Below are 7,315 nucleotides of genomic sequence, written 5' to 3'. Positions count from 1 at the left end.
TGTGTCGGAGTTAATTTCAGCGTAGACGAACCGAATGTGTCACACCAAACTCCATTTATAAACAATATTAAAGATTGGCTTGTTTGAATATACAGATTAAAACAACAAAAAAATTTTTTTCTTGGTATTACGTAATCATTGGTGGGGGGGTATTAATTGAAAGATTACTTTTGATCACCAAAGGGGGGAGGGGGTAAAAAATCACCAAAAACGTGATTACGTAATAACTTTGTAACTAATAAAGTGGCATTTTTACTATAAAATCGTCGAAAAACATTATTGTAAAAATAATTCCCACTTCAAAAAGATGTTCTCCCTGTGCATAAGCTACAGGAACAGCGACAACACTGTCAACATAAAACACATTTAACATGCTATAAACTCGCCAATGCAGCACTGGCAAACATTAAAAGCAGCCATGGGCTGGGACTCTATACAGAATTCGATTGCGGAGGCATAATTGAAAAGTTAATTTCGAGAGCTCTAAATTTCAATTAACTTTGCCGAACCGGAGTTGGGGGAAAATGGTCCAGGCGATATGATGGAAAAATGCCGTAGAGGCTCCATATTGAAGCCTTTGGGCTGTCATTAAACGCTCACAGACATGCACTTACCATTCGAATGCGTTCTCTTAATGACAATAGGCATTGGGCTCTGGAACGAGTGTAACTATTACAAAATGGCCAAAGATGCGGTCAATACGCCAATACTCAAGGGGGTTGAAGTGCGCCCAGGTAGATTGTCAACTGTCCGACGCATTAACATGTCCTGCCTGCCCATCTATTTTCAGTACAAATCAAGCCACAAAAGACAAAGGCACAATGCCCAGTTTAGAACGAAGATAAATGCCAATGGCATGATGCCACATATGAATGATGGGGGAGTACGAGTACAGTCGGCCACAAAATGCACTAATCCAGGGTTGCCAGGGTTCACAGAGTGACACACTAACTGCATGAGTGAGTGCGTTGAATAAATGCCCTCGAATTTATATTGCACTTGGGGAAAAAGGTTTTAGTTAGGTATGGCGATTAGAAGCGATGAATAAGGTATTAATTATCGTACATTTTTGCCGTAACACAGTGTAATTATTCTCAGAAAAGAAAACACATTTCTTTAAAATAACTTGGATTTTTATGTTGAATGAAATTTATTTTCTGAGTGCACTTTGCTCTCATCTATTCTTTTTCCGTACAAATGAATTGTTGTTTATTTGTCTCTGGCACACGCACACTCTGACAAATGGCTGTTGTATATTTCAAGGCATTTAACTGCTCCGCGTTTTATGCAGCAGTGAATTGAAATAAAGGACTCTGCTTCGCCAGCATTGGCTCTCATGTGCGGGTGCACTGAACCCAGGAAACTCGGCCACATTTCGCCGTTTCTCGGGCTTAAAGCTTAATCCGCAGGAGACAAAATTCGATTTGCCAGGGCCAAAGGATTTCACCCAGCTTGACACACGCTCGTCAAGGCAAATATCTTGGCAGGCGGCGCTTTGTGACATCGTTTGCATGCCGAACATGAATTTCAAAGATTTCGCCGCCGCAGCTGACACTCGTTAGCAACCAAAGACGGCCTTGATGGGGAAAAGGCCACGAAGGAAAAGGGGCCTCCGACCCCCAGTCCCTTGGGAAAGACGTGACAAATTGCGAGAAAAAGTGTCTGCACTTTTTACACCTTTCTCCCCAACTATAATAATGAGGTGCATAAATTGCCATAAACTAGGACTTTAAAATTGCATTATTTATTATCGAAAATATCAAATGAGACGCCTAATCAGGCACGCTCTTCTAATGCCAGAAAGCTTTGCAAATATTCAGCGGGAAAATTAAAAGCAAAATGCAAACATGGCATGCAACAAGGCCAAAAGAGGGCAACTGGCACGTGGGTGTGGCATATAAAATTTTGAAAATATTTATGCTAATATTTTGATGGACAAACATGGTAGCAGCATAAATATTCCGCTAAAATTCAGCCAAGGGCTTGTAAATTAACCAGCAGCATGTTAAAATGTTATGTTACCCTTTTTATGGTAGTGAAATTTATCAGCTTCATAAAGGGGTTAAATATGTTGGACAGAAAGGGCTTCTATGTTAATTAAATTTAGTTCTTAATAGACGAAAATGTATTTCGGGCTTTGTATATTTCATTATGCTATTCACTACGAGTTATGTAAATAAAATCACTGGTTGGGAAAATGAATAGAAATAAATGTCTTTCATTGAGTTGCTCGACATTCAGGAGGAACACATAAATAAATAACTAGAATTCATAATTAAATTGAAATTGAGTCGCCACAATCTCTTAATCTTAACCAATAATTTTCGCATTTATTCCCGACTCAACAACTTGTTGACCCCCAAAAGGAATTCAATTATGCAAGCATAATGAAAACTTGGCCCCAAAGATGGCCAACCACGGGTAAATGAAGAAGCACAGGAATCTTGCCTCGGGGACGAGGGCAAAGGATCCACCGACTTGTGTCAAAGGAAGCCGCTGCCAAGAGCAGCCAGAAAAACGAGAAAAAACACACCAGCAACTTTGCGTACTGGAATTTCTAATACGCCGGCAAACTGTTTGGCTTTCGAGCTGAAGACAGTTTAACTTTAACTTTTGCTAAACAAAGGCGAGGGAAACTTTTCCAGCAACCATCAACTTTACATGAAAATTAAATAAGTGCCAGCTTAAATAACTCGAGGGCTAGTGGGAAGTAGAAAAGGGAATCAGGAAATGAGGTAGGGCCACCAAAGCAAGACAATACACAACACAGAACAAAATTATTAATTCATTACAAAAAAATTAAGAAATCGATTATTAAATAACAAATGTAGTTATAATATAATTGGAATATTAATTGCAATCCAATCATAATAAATAAAAGTTTACTTTTTAAATCTAATAATAATAAATATGGTAAAACACTTTTTAACAAATTTTAAATACATTTTCAGTTTTTCCCCGTGCATGAAAAAGCACGCCCAAAGAAACACCCGACCCATACAAAAGGTTACAGCAAACAATGAAAAATATGGTAAAGATGGAAAGCACAGGATGCGGTCCAGCCAGAGGAAGTCATCTGCCACTTCCTCCGCAAATGACAACCAGGTAAAAGAACACGAACTTCCGATGGAGATCCGATGGCTATGGCAATAAGAATTCCTGCAGTTGCTTTGACAGCTGCTACTTGTCATTTTCCGATTTTGATTTGGGGCTATGCATAAATATTTATTTAATTTTAACACTGTCGGCCAAGGGCTATATTGATATCAAAGACAAATGTTGCCGCCCCAAAAGCAAGTTAATTCACAGTTTCTGTGCCTTTGCACGCAGCCAAAAAATGGGAAGAAAGATCTTAATCAGAAACTATCTTCGGGGTCCTGACAAATTCGTGTCGCCTGCCTGGACATTTATCATCGTTTAGGCGAATATATGTATATATGTGTGACCAAATTTAACTGGGTGTGTGTGTGCCTTGTCACAATCAAAAACTCTTGCAATCATTACGGGTTATTCCTACAAATCTCTGGTTCTCTGGCTGGTTTTTCAACTTCATTTTCATTCAGAGGAGTCAGCAAGTTGCCGGCAAGTTTTGCTTCCGCTTCGCTTTCCCAGCTGCAACTTTTCACTGCCCATTTTCTTTTGTCTTCCCGCCTCCAATTCCCCGTTTCTCTTCAGCCGATTCTCTCGTTCTCGCCGTCTTTGTGGCAGCTGCAAATTGTCGCATTAAAGTTTTTCACTGCGCCTTGTTTGCCGGCTGAACTATGGTACTTTACAGTAAGTCGATTAATTTCAATTTAATGCCACCACAAATTATGCCTTTGTCGCGAATTTTGAACGCAACGCGGCGTATACGTAATCGAATAATCCTATCAATTGTCCAGTAAAAATCCTGTGACGCTCTCATTTGAATTATTTGGCCTTTCCATGCCAAACAAAAAAAATTTACTCTAACCAGAAAATTTCTGAATAATTCAAAACAATGTGTTTTTAATTTGTAATAAATAATTAAAAGTGAAATTTGACTTATTACTTGTGTTTTTAAGACTGCTTAAGCAATTTTGTAAATTCCAAGTAAATGTATATAAATTGAAGATAAGACAAGTCCGTTTCGATAGCCAAAAAGTCAAGAACCTGAAGATAAACTGCCAAGTGCACGGATTCCTCAGCAGGATATAAAGCACTTTAATTAACTTGCGGACGCGAGGCATTCCCAAAAGTTTCCGGGCATCAACTTTGAACCGCAAGGTAGTTTATTTTGCACGGATTACGGGGGGTCGCAGCTCGAAGTAGTTGGAATGCATTTGCCCACTTACCGCATTATAGGGCCAATAAGGATACACAGGTATGTGCCCTGAAAACCCCTCTCTCCACTTTCCCCTTTCCACCGGCGTAATTAATTTCTTTGAACATATTTTGGCACAACCAAAAGCTCGCTCATTTGCGGTCCTTGGTTTCGGTTTGACTTTTGCCTTTAGACCTGAGTTATGCACGTGGTTAATTCGGAAATTCAAAGATAAATTAAATTAAGTTGTGTTGGGAATGCTGAGAGAATCCTGGAGGCAACTGTCCTTTGTCCTGTGAAAATATTGTCCCCAACTGAGGAGTCCATAATGCATGGACAAACAATCAAATATGAGAGACCAGGCAGCTGACTTGACAAAGTATGCAAACAATTTTTATCAAAACAGAAACTTAAATAAAGCAAACAAATTGATGTGACCCATACTTTGAATATAACAAGATTCCTCTCCCTCACTCCCTAAAAGAGAAACGAAACGGGACGGGAAAAACAAAAAATGGTCCAGTATCTTTGGCCCAGAGCACAATTTATTGGCTCCGCATTCATTCATCAGCAGGACGAACTCATCAGACTGTAATAATTTGCTATCAGAGAGTGTCACGAGCAGGGTGCCCAGGGTTGGTTGGGGCTTTATAGGGGTTTTATAGGGAGTGGGAGTGAGAGTGGGTGGAACCCCCGCTCAAGTAGTGGCAACTAAACGCCTCGTGGATGGATCGATGGGTGGGGAAACGATTGGATGGGTGGGTGTTCAAGTGAGCTTAGCAGTCAAAGTAAAATTGAATAAAGGCACGAACGCCAATAAAGTGGTGGGTGGGGCTAGGCAGCGATTCTTATCCAAATAAACAATCTAGGGTTGGGGCAAAGTCATCGGGGGATACCCTGGAAAAGGATTTTTGGCTTTCAGTTAGAACAGAAAAATCTTTAAACCTTCTTTGGCTTGTCAAAACAGCTTAACATTTTTTGATATAATAGACACTCTTCGACTTATTAATTTTTACAAATGTATTGTTTTAATTTATACAATAAAAATTGGAATTTCTATAGTAAACTATTTTACATATCCAGGTTTAAATCAAAAACAAAAAGTGTTAAAGCAATGTAAAGCAATAACGATTAGTGTGACCATGCGATGCAGAAAGCAATTAAAACGAAGCAAATTACGCAGCCCCTATTAATTTGATTATTTTTCTGTTCTCTTTTTCTGCCTGGTTTTCATATAACCTTGCTACCCCTTATGAAGACAAAACAAGAGGACCAAAAAAATGCGAGGAACAGGACGAGAAATGGGACAAATGGTCGTTGGGGGAGGATGTGCAATGGCAGTGTAATGTCAAGTGTGCGGAAGCATAAAACAAACTCCTAACGGGTTAGCTAGCAACTCTTTTTTCACTTTCTCTCTCTTTCTCCTTTCGACTGTGTGCGTTCTGGTGTATGTGTGTGTGTATTTGTATTTGTCTATGTCAAGTGTCAACATTTACTTCGTGACAACACAAATTGTGGCTGTGGCCATTTTAGCACCCGCAACAACTGCTCGTGTGAGTGTGAGTAGAAAAGCCACAAGTGCTGTCCCTTCTTGGGATCGTAGCCCGCCTGTTTTTCCTAAAATTTGTTGCCATGTGTAGCTTGTGCTGGAGATTTTTCATTTTAGATGCGGTCGCTAACTTGCCACGCACTCGTAACCGTCTGTCTCCCTTACTCTATATCCGCTCTCCCGTTCACTTTGTGCATTGCAAATGAAGCCACAATAATAAAAACCCCAGACTCTCATGTAAGTACACAGAGAAAATGCGTATCCAGATAATTATTTAACACTTTATCATTTTTGACTAGCCTAATTCATTTAATTTTGAACTCAAGAGTAAAACATTTTTGGTGAACTCAAGAAGCTGTAATTATTAATTTAAAATTGCAATAATATTTTGCAAATAATATTATAATAACCAAATATTGATAACAAAATGTTATTTTAATTTTTATATACTTCGTTTAGTTAGTTACGTTAGTTCATCAATTTCTTTCACTGTGCAGCACGCACACCATAGTGTGTTTGTGGCTTTGCCAGACTGCAACAACCTACAAATTATAGTTATACCCGTTACTCGTAGAGTAAAAGGGTATATTAGATTCGTGCAAAAGTATGTAACAGCTAGAAGGAAGCGTTTCCGACCCCATAAAGTATATATATTCTTAATCAGGATCACTAGCCGAGTCGATCTAGCCATGTCCGTCTGTCCGTCTGTCTGTCCGTCTGTCTGTCTGTCTGTCTGTCTGTATGAACGCTGAGATCTCGGAAACTATAAAAGCTAGAAGATTGACATTTTGCATGCAGATTATAGGAGTTCCTACGCAGCGCAAGTTTGTTCCAAAAGGGTGCCACGCCCCCTCTAACGCCCACAATCGCTTGTATACGATTTTAAAAATTTCAATATTTTGGAAAAGTAAAAATGCAGTTTTATTGTGTTTATCAATACCTATCGAAATGTAGAAATTTTTTAAATCGGACCATTCGTTAAAAAGTTACGGCGGATCAAAGTTTTTCTCCATCTCCTTCGCACTCCCTTTAGCTGAGTAACGGGTATCTGATAGTCGGGGCACCCGACTATAGCGTTCTCTCTTGTTTTAAGCTGGCATTCCCCTCCGGGCTGTAGTTTGTTCTTCCAGTCGGAGCCGCAGTTGTACTTGTAGTAGCTGCTCTTATCTTCGGTGCTAACATTCTGAATGGTTTTGCGGGTTAGTTGGCACGGCTTAATCCTCCGCCCGCCCTTAGCCCCTTAGCCCACTTGTGCCCTCCTGAAGTCATCTCTGTCGCATCGTAATTTCTAATTTGTTTGTATTATTGCCACAGTTCTCGGCGACTTTCTTGCCTTTTGAGTTTGTCTCTATTACGGATGGCATTTGTGACGGCTAAATTGAATAATGCTGCTTAGGTGCGACGTGTGAAGTTGGCATCCATTTACAATTGAGTTAGCTTGACATTTCGTTGGAGTTGTATGAATTTTCAAATGTGGTTTGGGT

The 7,315-nt window shown here is 39.7% G+C and overlaps 1 long non-coding RNA gene across 2 annotated transcripts in view; it reads left to right on the top strand.

Moving 5' to 3' along the window:
- The first annotated feature begins 5,718 nt into the window (after window positions 1–5,718).
- LOC138912017 (uncharacterized) overlaps window positions 5,719–7,315 on the top strand; it is a 118,135-nt gene continuing 116,538 nt past the window's right edge. For both annotated transcript variants that reach the window (XR_011417650.1, XR_011417651.1), the window contains exons 1-2: window positions 5,719–5,841; window positions 5,949–6,068. This is a non-coding gene — a long non-coding RNA (uncharacterized lncRNA). The remainder of the gene's footprint in view (window positions 5,842–5,948; window positions 6,069–7,315) is intronic.

This window comes from Drosophila takahashii, chromosome 2L (genome assembly GCF_030179915.1).
Source record: "Drosophila takahashii strain IR98-3 E-12201 chromosome 2L, DtakHiC1v2, whole genome shotgun sequence".
Classification (NCBI taxonomy): domain Eukaryota; kingdom Metazoa; phylum Arthropoda; class Insecta; order Diptera; family Drosophilidae; genus Drosophila; species Drosophila takahashii.
Note: the sequence above shows the minus strand (reverse complement) of the source record. Positions and strands in the feature narration are given on the sequence as shown.